At 33.5% G+C, this 12,954-nt stretch overlaps 1 long non-coding RNA gene across 1 annotated transcript; it reads left to right on the plus strand.

Annotated features, from left to right (window-relative positions):
* The first annotated feature begins 7,687 nt into the window (after nucleotides 1-7,687).
* On the plus strand, nucleotides 7,688-11,067 carry LOC145583699 (uncharacterized). Its single transcript, XR_014100303.1, has 2 exons — nucleotides 7,688-8,196; nucleotides 10,686-11,067. It is a non-coding gene; the product is annotated as an uncharacterized LOC145583699 (long non-coding RNA).
* The last annotated feature ends 1,887 nt before the right edge of the window (nucleotides 11,068-12,954 follow it).

Below are 12,954 nucleotides of genomic sequence, written 5' to 3' on the forward strand. Positions count from 1 at the left end.
TAAGCACTGGAATGAACTATGGTATTTTAAAGTCTGGATTCCTAATTTTGTTAAAGCCACACAGAAAAGTGAAAGGTGGTGGGTGGCTAAAGATATAATGAGAAATAATGGGTATGGCTTTCATAATGGGATGGTTTAGGATTGGGCTGAATTTTTGGATGGGTTGCGTTGGTTATTTAAGGATGAAGAAGCTATGTACAACAAGAAAGGGAAGAGGGAAGAAGCAACTCAACCAGGTGGGCAGCAGAAGAGGATTAAGCTAGAGTAGTGTTGATAGTGGTAGGTGAATTGCCATGTGAGTTTGTTTTTGGGTAACTAGAGGGCAGTCTTTTGGCTTTAAACTGACTTTAAGTAGTAGTTGTTGTTGTTAGCTTTTTAGAAGCAGTCAGTTTAAGTAGAACTTGTTGATCTAGGTAGGAATTAATGTATAGATTAATCTGATCTAGGTTCTTTTGCTCTTGTCACGTTTTAGTGTGACAGTGTACTTTTTGCAATTGTAAGGCAATGTCACAATTATGAAAAAGATATTGAGGTACTTATTTGATTATAATTAATGAAATGATGATATTGAAGTACTAATTTGATACTAAATTTTTGTGCTGGTTTATATGCTCTGTCTTCTTATTGAATATCTTTATTTATTTGCCTTGATTACATTATTTGTAGACGGAGGACCTACCTATGTCTCTTATTGTGCATTATGGTGGTGAATGGAAAAACATCCCTGTTTTGGACTATGTTGATGGTAAAATTAGATTTATTTGATGAACTTCCTTTCTGACTTTAATGTGGCTGGGTTGAAGAAGGGTCATTGCTAGCTTAGGATATGATGACATCATTAAGCTACATTATTGTGATCCTAGTAAGACACTGAATAATGGGGTCAGGTTTCTAAGTTATGATGATACTACATTTGCAAAATTTCTGAGCTTACTAGTAAAGTATAGAATAGTTGATCTGTACACTGAGCATGAGGTTGGTGAAAGTGATGTTGGCAGTGTGCTTAGGACTACTAGGGGCATTGAAAGCTGGTTAACTAGGCAAAAAGAAATTGGAGATTGTAGTAACAGAACATAATTTTTTTTGGGGCAACATGGGAGTGAATATGTAGAAAACCAAGTTGATGATGAAATCGACTATGATGATGAGGGTAGTGACCAGTCTGATGAGGAAGTTCAGAAGGCAAGAGAGGATTTGCTCCTCCATAATAAAAAGGAAAAGGAATTGGATAAAGAAGTGGCCTCCCTTAATGCAGGGGATCTTAGTGATGATGATCTGTGTGAAGAAAGTGACAGTGACTGTCCTGACAAACCTCATGAGTCAGATGAGGAAGATTATGGTCACTTACTTCCTAGCAACCCCAAACAGAAGAAGAGGAAAGCATTGACTCATTCTGCTCATATGTTGACACTGAGGCCTGATGATGTGGGGCATTTCTTCTTAGGACAACAGTTTGAGGGTGTTGTTGAGTTTAGGAAGGCATTAACCAACTATAGTGTAAGCATGGGAAGAGATTTAGTGTTTACTAGGAACACAAAAGATGCTTTGGGTTAAGGTGAGTCCCTGGTTGGCAGTTAAGGCAAGAAAAAAAGGTCAGGAACTTATCTTAGGGGAGTACAAACAACATTACTCTCTTCTGTACAGATATGCAGAAGAAATCAAAAGAGCAAATTCTTTGAACACAATCAAGTTTGGACTAAATCAGGGGCAGTTTCAAAGGCTATATATTTGTTTTGATTCCATTAAAAAGGGCTTTTTGGTAGGTTGTAGACCTTTTTTTGGGATTGATGGTTGTTTTTTGAAAGGTCCATATGGTGGCCAACTACTTGTGGCTATGGAGAAGGATGGAAACAATCAAATGTTTCCCATAGCTTGGTCATGTGTGAAGGTTGAAAACACTGATATAGTTGGGAATGGTTCCTAGAGCTACTAGTAGTTGACTTGGGGACAATGAATGGCTATGGCTACACAAACATGAGTAACCAACAAAAGGGACTTCTAAAGGCTATATCAAATGTTTGGCCTGATGTAGAGACAAGAGTTTGTGCAAGACATGTATACTGCAATTTTAGGAGCAAATTTGGAGGGGGTCTTGAGTATGGGAAAGGTTTTTGGAAGATAGCAAAGAGCACTACAGAGAATGATTTCAATGCTAATATGGAAACATTCTCTAAGATAAATGCTGAAGCTGGAACAGATTTGCTGAACAGGAATTACAAGAAATGGGGAAGGACTTACCAGACAACACAACCAACTTGTGACAGCATAGACAACAACATGAATGAGGTATTCAATGCATACATTCTGTCTTCTAGGCATAAACCTATAATCACCATGTTAGAGGACATAAAGGAGGGGATCATGGAAAGATTGCATAGGAAAAGAGACTTCATGATTAGAAAAGACATCCCTATTTGCCCTAGAATCCAAAATGCATTAGAGAGATCAAAGGTGGCTGCAAGGGGGTGGGTGGCTTACTGGGATGGAAACTTCTCATATGGTGTTAGGGAGGGGGGGCACTCAACTTAGGTATGTGGTGAGTTTACTTGATAGAATATGCAGTTGCAATGCATGGCAACTTAGGGGGTATCCTTGCAAGCATGCTGTCACTGCAATATGGAAGGCTATGGAGGTCCCTGGACACTATGTTAGCCATTGGTATTGTAAGAACACCTATTTGAAGGCTTGTGATTACCCCCTAGAGCCTTTGAATAGTCCAAATAAATGGCCACAGTCAAATTACCCACCTATAACAGCTCCTCACTTCAAAAAAATTCAGCATAGACCAAAGCAAAAGAGGAGACAGCCAGCTGGTGAGGCTCAAGGATAAAGGCTCACAAGACAAGGTCATCATCATAAGTGCAGCATTTGTAGACAGACAGGCCACAACAAGAAGACATGTCCTCAGGAAACTGCATCAGTTTCATCAAACACAAACAGGCAGGAAGGGCATGAGTATCACCAAGCAACAACTACTCAGATCACTCAACAGTCATAATAGTCACAGACCACTCAACATTCACAGACCACCATATCAATGCGCAATAGGTGGATTAGATAGGCTGTACACATACCCCAATGGTTATTAGAGAATGGGAGTGGTAAGCAAAATCAGTTAAATATACTCACAAATGCACCAGTTTAATAATACTAACATTTTTATTTCTTTGAAATTTAAGTACATGGATGCTACTCAAACACATAGTGGGACTACTTGATGAATCTGATCTACTGCATCACTTAAATAGAATTACAATAACCAAGGTAACTATTAAAAATAATATTACAGCACTTTGTATATTAAATTTCTTCCTGATTTCAGTTGCTTCTTCCTCCAATTCCATATTCCTTTTCAGCATAATAATCAATTCATATTCAATTTCTGCATCATGTTGGTTATCAATCCATTTGTAAAAATTGCAGCCATCAATTTGGTTGTATTTGGGGCATATAAGAAATCTCATGAAAGAATGTTTCACTGTCTTTGATACTCTTTGTACTGGCCTTCTATTGCAATCAAAAAAAATATTGGATCTTTCCATAACCAGTTTTGTTGAATGTTCTTCTTGTAGGATTAAAAAAAAAAAAATTAAAAGGCTGTGATTTCCTGTGATTTTTGAAGCGCTGCAATGGACTATGGTGAAGTTGTTTTTTGATATTGTTCTGTTTCTGTTGTGGAGAAGAAGGCATTCCATTTGTATTGAGTAATGGCTAGTTTTTTTGGAAACACAAATTTTATAAATAAATCTAAACTTAATTCTGACAGGTGATTATGTTTTTAAATGAGGTGATCATGTTTTTTGGAGGTGATTAGGTTTTAGTATGGTTAAAGGTGAGTTAAACAATACTCAGGTGAGTTAAAACCATCAAAAATTTGACCTCAATCACCAAACTGCAACGTCAAAAAAGTTAATCACCAAATGGTGATAAATGTGAAAACTTGATCACCAAATGTTGTCTTAACTCATGTTATGTTGTGTTCATTCATGTTCGAAAATAAATGGGTTAAAAAACTTCTATAGTAACTTAAAACCGTTTAACTAAACAAAACGTGTCTTCATGTTAACCCACTTTATTAATCAAGTCATAAATCGTAGACGCTAACTCGCTCTTTTCATATCCGATTTATATCGCGTTGTAGTGTCGTGTCAGCTTTTGTCAGCTCTAATATTAGGTACAGTATGCATGACCTTTGAAGATGAATCATTCCTAAAAATATCTTCACTTCCTTTACTTTATGAAAATATTGTTTACCCTTTGAGTGCAAAGAGCAGTTTTAAATGCACACAATATTTTATTTTTGGTTGATTGAAACTATTTGTCACTAATATTATATTGTACTCTTTATGTTACTGGTCAAAGATCTCATTCGCTGGTTCTTTTTTTTTTAATTTTTATTTTTACCATATATACATTTATCATTGTAAAATGTATAAAATGTTTATTATCATAATATCATTGCTTTTTTTTTATGAACATATTTTATTTTTGCTTGTTAATACAAGTACTTTACTTATTGAATATTTGAAGATGTACGTTTCTCACATTAACTAATACAAAGTATAGATCGAAAACAAATATAGATTGAAAAGAACACACTATGGACTGAACAAAGGTCTATAACTCCTTTTTTCTTTGCATTATCAATCTTTCATACGAAAGTTTCAATTGTGTCTCTTTTCATCAATCTCTTAGACACATGTATGTGATGCCGATTGGGCATCCAAAGAAGACAAATAAGTGCATATTTAAAAGAGCATAACATTATGATAGACATGAAAATTGTAGCAGACCAGAAGCGTTAGTTAAATGAGTTCAAATATTGTTACAGTTAGTGTTGGAGCAGTGGAGCACAATTTTACATAAATAGAAAAAAGATTTCAATCTAGAATCCAATTGCTTCAATATGGCTCCTATACAGCATGGAATTGTTCTTAGATTATTAATTTAAAATATTGTTATATAGAAGTAATGATGAAGAAAAATACAATTTTTATATATAAAAAAAAAGAAAGAAAAGTGTAGTATATACAATAATACAACATGTCATAACTCATAAGAGACCTGCATTTCTAAGTCAACATACCACATGTACTTTAAAATCATAACCACGAATTATACATTAACTGGGTTTTGGGTCCGGGTGATGCCCCATATTATTATTTGGAACTGATTATTAATTTGCAATGTAATTTATGATTCAATTTTCTTGTAATTAAATTTATTGTTCATATGACATTTGATATATATTAATATTTTGTATTCAATAAATTGCATAAAAAATCACATACCTTGTGGTAATGCACTTAGCTTTAGAATAGAGGTGAGTTGGATTGTTGAAGTATTTATAGCACCTCAATGCTTAGTGGATTAGTAGATTACAATTGTGCTACAATAATCGCACCTTGTAGTTTAGGCTTTTAGCACCAATGTGGACAATTGTGCCACAATACAGTTAATTACAATTTTGGGACATCTATATCTATACTTGGTATTTAAAAACACAAACCCTAGTTGCCACATGTCTTTTATTCTTTCTACATTTTGTTAATAATTTGTCACATGTCATTTTCTTTTACATTAGTTTTTTATAATCCTTTTATTTTATTAACCTTCATTATATGTCATTAGCTATTGACTTATTGTAAAACTTTTTCATCTTCCCCCATTTATGTACTAATAGCTCTTATAATTTTGTAACTTGCCCTAAATTCAACATGTTGAATTTTTTAATCTTTTCCTCTTCTCCATCCATCATTCAAATTCAATTAAATTAAATGTGTTATTTAAATCATTGACCCTTTATCATCTACCGATATTTCCTCTACTAATATCTAATTAAGCATTTTATACATCATCTAAATTCCCCTTATATAATTGACACAAAAATATCTCTAAAAACGTTGTACAAAAACTGTGCTACAATGAAAATGGTGATTGCAAGGATATAAATTAGATCTCAAAGTAAGAAATGTTGAATGAATAGAAACATAAAAGTGTAATTGTGTAACCATTTGGTGTTCAGTTATTTGATTTTATATAACTACCATTGTAGGTGTCTTTCGAAGTGCGCCTACGTTAAAGCATGTTGTGAATATGCTTGACACTCATAGGAAGTGGGAATTGACATAATACGATTAGGGACAACGATTAGGGACAAAGCAAAGTAGGGAGCCGCCAACAAGTTTATAAGGAACTTGTAAACCGTTCACGGATCATAAAAGGCAACCACGATTAAGGGACAACGAAAGGCAACAACGATTGACCCGTGAAGGTTACACCCCATTCATAATCCATGAGATTACTAACTCCATATGGTTTGGAACCATGAAAGGAGGATTGGGGATGATGGTACGAAGTGAGTCATGAAGTCACATTCGCCCGTATTGGCCTCTACTCGATTCTTATAGTGAAAAGTTATTCCTGCGATCTCAAAGGCATGCAAACAAAGATTTAATTTGCTCCAAACTATTATTATGCTACATTGGTTTAATATTAATGCAACACATAATTCTAATATATTAATGATCACTTGATTAACAATAAGATTAAAAAGGATCCTAAGCCGGCTGTCCAAATTATCTTATTAGGCGTGATTTTCAATTACATATTCCCTTTAAACATGCAATATGGTGATCAATAAGTATAATAAAATAAACATTAATATTGGAACCAATTTAACAATAATAACGTTTGTCAAATCAAATATAAATTAACCAAATCATGATACTAGCAACAAGAATAAAAATAAGAGTAATTAAGTGATTAATTACTCACTTTCCGCGTTTTCTTGAATTGCTACATCATGAATAAACTGTTAGTAACTTCAATAAAAATATAAATCAAATGAAAATTAAATTAAATTAATGTATATTTAATTCGGTCCAAACCCTCAGTTAATTATTCCTTTCACGCCTTGGTTTAAGGACGGAACCTCGGGTCAAGTATGGACTCCTTGGAGTGCTTAGGGGAAGTATTATGGAAGAATAATAAGGCTAGAAATTAGACTAAAGAGGGAGAAGAGAATGATTTTTGGTGTAGGGAGAGAGAGAATGATTTTTTGGTGTAAAAGAGAGGAAGAGAGAATGATTAAATACTCAACCCGACCGACAATGGCGGTGAAAGCTTGTTCATCATCGGGTTTGGTTTTGGGGAGACATTTTTAGGTGTCTACAACCATGCATGATTTTTTTTAAAAAAAAAAAATTTAGACATGAATACCATGCATGCTAATGTTCTTTATAGACTGTAAAAGTTAATTTTGTAAATGATTTTTGTATTAAAAATAATAACTTATACACATCCTGTGTGTAGAACGGTCCCAAAAGCAAGTTTTGTATAAAATATGTTACTTCTATTGTAAAAAGTACATGCTATTATTGTATAAAGTATTTATTACACAAGTTAGCCTCTTTTTGTCAAATAAATGTTGGATAATGTTTTACATTGGAGTAGCAAGTAATGCATATATCTAACCTTTGGTCCTTTGGTGTTGGAACTTGGAAGAATTCTTGGGAATCACACATATAGAAACAATGCTTATCTTAGGAAGAAAATACTCATGCACTCTATTATTACACTAGTACAAAATTGGGCTTAAGTAACACCCTTTGGTAACACTTAAACAAATTCATGATTTTTTGATTTTTACGTAACACTTTTGTAACATTGTGGTATTAGGTAACATTTTTTATAACACTTTAAAATTATGTAGCACTTTCTTGTAACACTTTGATATTATGTATCACTTGGTTGTAACACTTTGTGTTTTTTTTTAATTTCTCTTTTCTTATCAAAACTTTTTACCTGTTTCAAAATAAAATAAATTTTATTGAAAAAATAAAAAAGAGGAAAAGAAACAAGGCAAAACAAAATGGCAAAAACGAAACAAGGCAAAACCATAAAAAGCGAAGAGCGACAACGGAACAAAACCAAACGAAACTCAAAGTCTCAAGCGTCACAACCCTAACTCCCGCTCTGTCTCTCTCACATCATTTTGATCGGCGACCACCAAGCATCGTACCACTGCCGTAGTAAGCATCAGCCACCATCTACGACGATAACCAGGCACCAGCGCACCTTTTTGTTGTAGTCTGTAGATCTGTGACCACCAGACCACCAGTCCTCACTCTCCTTCATGCCGCGCCGCCTCACTGACCGGAGTGACCACCGATTGAAGCATAGCAACTGAGCAAGGTATTATTGTATTAAAATTTAAATTATGAACTATTTAATTTGTTATTTAGTTTTAATTTTAATTATGTATAATTTCAGTCATTTGATTGATTAAATTGAACTGAATTGTTGATTTATTGTTCATTATTGTGTTATTACTTAATTAATTATAATTTTGGTCTTTTATAATTTCATAATCTTCACAGTACTTTGACAAGGTTGTTCAATATGTTCATTGTGGTGTTGAAAAGTTGAATTGAATTGAACTTTATTTGGTAAAATTGGTACTTTGTAGTCTTGATTAGTTGGTTATTGAACTTATTGTTTTGTACTCTGATGTAATGGGTAGAGCTATCACGTTTTGTGCTTTGTTGGAATCTGGTGATTTGGTTTATGCCCACCAACTGTTTGATAAAATGCCCCAACCAGATGCTTCTATATACAACACCTTAATCAGGGGTTATTACTTGTTTGCAATTCTATTTGAATAGGGAATGCTTGATTTTGTACTTACAAATGTTGTAGGACTCTGTTTTGCCTAACAATTTCACGTATCCTTCTCTTGTTAGAGCTCGTCGCATTGATAATTGGATTTTAGAAGGCAAGCAAATTCATGCCCATGTTCGTTGTAAAATTTGGGTTTTTAAATGATGGGTTTTCTCATAACGATTTGCTTTGCATGTATGTGAGTTTTGGGTTTTTAGAGAAAGCTCGTCGGGTTTTTGATAAGATGCGACAAAGCTCCGAAATGATGGATTCAAAATTTTTAATGATGGATTCAAAATTTTACTTTTACATCCGCCACTACTGTTGTATCTACAACTTTGAATTTCCCTCTATTGGTACAGTGCTCAAACAAAAAACATTACTTTATCTTATGAAACTGCTCCTTTTCTTGAGTTTTACTAATAACTTAACCACTTAGATAGGTGTAATAGACTAACCTTGGGGTGGGAGGGATACTATTGGCATCATAGTGTATTTCAGTTATAAGGCAGCTTGGGAAATAGGTTGAGGAGCTTACATTGAGGGAGGAAATTTGTGGACAATGAACCAGACTGATCGAACACCACCAGGCAGAACTGTCATATTTCCAATTTGTGAGTGGTAGCTTCTTTTTACAAATTCCAACTGATCTTCTTCGACGAATTTATCAACTTTCCAAATTCCAAACCTAATATTCTTTGAGCAAAGTCAATTTAGAATGGCGCATGATTTAAATTGGTCCAACCTTCTGAAAACAATTTTGAGCCTTAATTTTCATTGGACTTGAAAAATGACATACATCTACATACTTTTATAAAGTTTAACTTTCATAAATGGGTTGTCCATACCCACTGTATATGATATGTACCATGAACAACATGCTTTAATTAATAAAGTAGAGCTAAAATAAACAAAGCTTGCTGCATTTTTTTTTCTGCTATAATAACAAAAGTATCACCATTGTTTTATCAGTAAAATTACCTTGTTATATATGTTTTTCTTTTCTAATGTGCTTCGTTATCTCGGCTCAAAGTTACAACAACATAACCTTGGGCTCATCCCTCATTGTTGGGGATATCTCTTAGCCTTGGGTATCTCCCTCCAAAGACTTTGCTTTCGGGTTTTAGAAGATAGAGTCTGGAAGTTTTCTGTTAGCCATATGGTTCAATAGAATACCCGAAAGGACCATAACTTGGTCTTCCAACAGAGAAATTCCAGTACCCAGGGGTTCGAAAGTAGAACTTACTGCAAGAAGCTTGATACTTACTAACCCAAGTGGGCGCAAGGTATGGAGAGCTGGGTTGTTGGCTGGCAGCAGTAGAGGAGTGACACTTGCCTCTGCAGCTATGCTCGACACTGGAAACTTCGTGCTGATGGATCGAGCTTCTGTTGTACTTTGGCAAAGCTTTGATGAGCCAACTGACACTCTTTTGCCTACCAGGCGCTGAATCAAGGCAACCGACTCATTGCAAGTTTTTTTCAGAAAGAATTACTCGAGTGGAAGGTTCTCATTCAACTTAGGATATAACAAAAATCTTGCATTATACACCACATATTTCCCCCTTTTCAACACACTGAACACCAACTATGAGACGTTCGCTGATAAGGGATTCGGAAGACTGGTGGTGTTTGATCAGTCTGGTTCACTGTACCTTGCTGCCTTATAACTAATTTGATGGGGTTTATGTTGTTTCATTGAATGGTTGACGTATCATTTGCTCTTTAATTTGAAGGATAATAATGCGGTTGTATCTATATTCAAGTTTATATATATATATATATATATATATATATATATATATATATATATATATATATATATATATATATGTGAATTATATAAGTAGTAGTTTATAAGAATGTGCTTATATATCTATATTCTTGGCCTCAATACTAATTGTTAAAAACTCATGTGATACTTTTTATGATTTTCATGAATGCTTTATTTTTGGTTCTTTGATATTTGATGCTTTCTTACATATATAGGATCAATAGTAACACTGACACATTTGCATATTTTGTAGCTGCTGATGTTTGGGGAGATCGATAGATACTACGGAGTACAAGATTAACTTAGATAAATGTTTTTTTTCAAGATTGAAAAGTCGGAGCTCTCTGCATTACTGTTGTTGCTGCTGTCAGTGTTACTGTTGTCACTATTTCTGCTGAATGCTGCTATCGTTTGCTGCTATCGCTATTTGTTGACCTGCTAGCTGGCTAGCTAGCTGTTGTTGCTGTCTACTGTTAATAATGTTGTGTGTTGTAACTACGTTGACTGCTATTTTGCTCTTTCTGTTTTTGAATTTGGTGGTCTAGAAACAAAGTCGGCTTTTCGTTTAGTTTGGATTATTTGATTGTATATGGATTTTTTTACAAGAAAATATGAAATTATATCAATTCAAATTATTGTCTATCGTAAATATTAATTTCACAATCATGGTTAATAGTTTTAAATTTTAATATTATATTTATACATTTTTAAAAAAACCGCATTTTTAAATAATAATAATAATAATAATAATAATAATAATAAGAATAAGAAGAAGAAGAAGTTTGCATAAAGTGTTATATAATGTTGAATAAAGTGCTACTATGTATGTCAAAAAATGATTGAAAAATGTTACTTAATAATCAACATTGTGTTCCATTAGTTCAAAAAGTGATACATAATGTCGGATAAATTGATACTATATGATGTTAAAATGTTACTAAAGATAAGTAAGTGTTACATAAGAAATAAAAAGTAACACTTCAAAAATGATACTAGTAATATAAAAAGTGTTACATAAGAGGGTTTATAGTATCACTATTGAAAGTGTTACCATACATTACCCAAAGTGTTACAAAAGACCTTAGGGAACATGGGCGGAAGTATCACCTAATAAAGTGTTACCTATTGTCTATAATAACACTTTTACTACTTTATGTAACACTTTTTGGATGTTACCTAAGGTTAGTTTTGTACTAGTGTTAGTTTGATTTGTATAACATTGTTCATCTTCAACGCGCATAATAATTAAACTTTATTATGATATGAAGTATATTATACAATCATACATATATATAACTGTGAGGAATATTTCAAACGTTAATCCCCTACCTTGAACCCCACTGTGATCATACACTAAAGTACGGTGGCGTCCAAAGGGAAAGAAGATAGAGCAAAAGAGTCGCCAACAAGTTTTTTTAGGAACTTGTAAACCGTTCACGAGGTGAAGGTTACCCCCCTTAACGATCCAAGAGATCGTCAACTCTATAAGGTCTTGAACCAAATAGGGTTCGGGGATGAAGGTACAAATCCAACCTAAAAGAGATTGGACCTGCCCTAATAATAGGCCTCTACTTTATTCTGATCGTATTCATGTGCGCTTTCTGACTAACATACAATCAATAGGATTAACCCTAAACCTGTTTATCTATGTTGGTTGAATATTAATGCACAAATAAATCTATTATTGGCGATCACTTGAATTATAATCAAATTAACCCTAACAAGATTATTAATTATCTTATTAAGCATGATTACAAGTACAAATTCCCTTTAAACATGCATAAAAGGCGTGATCAAGCAATAAAAATAAATATATCAAGAAATATAATAAATAATCATCATAATAATAATTATAACAATCATAAAATTATAATCATAATCAAAACAATTATAAAAATAATCATGAATCATGTTAAAGCATAATAATAATAAGATCCTGGCATGATACTAACAAGATTAATAACAAACCCTAGCATGTCACTAAACATTAAAGATCAAAACTTTAACCCTAACATGATACTAGCAATAAAAAATATTAGGAAGAATATAAAAGGCATCATACTTTTAATCATGCTTGATATTACAGTTACCCTAGACATGATACTAGGAATTTATTGTTGTCATCCTAAACATCAAATTAAGGAAAACATCCTAACATGATACTAGGAATCAAAATAACAATCTAAGCATGATTTCTATATCATAATATCAATTAAACAATTAAAGCACTTACTTTGATGCCTCGTACCTCTTTCTAATAACAAAATACACACGTTAGTAACTTCAAGGAAAATAATAATCAAACAATTAAATTAAATAATAATTGAAAGAGAGATTTGGGACCAAACCCTCAGAAATTAAACCTTTCACGTCTAGGGCGAAGGCAACTTCGAATATGGCTAGGTGTATCTAGATCTAATGAATGCGGAATTTTTATATTTGAGAAAAGGCTAGTCTAGAAGAGAGAGAGAGAGAGAGAGAGAGAGAGAGAGAGAGAGAGAGAGAGAGAGAGAGAGAGCGTA

Source organism: Chenopodium album, chromosome 2 (assembly GCF_948465745.1).
Source record: "Chenopodium album chromosome 2, dcCheAlbu1.1, whole genome shotgun sequence".
In the NCBI taxonomy this organism is placed as follows: Eukaryota; Viridiplantae; Streptophyta; class Magnoliopsida; order Caryophyllales; family Amaranthaceae; genus Chenopodium; species Chenopodium album.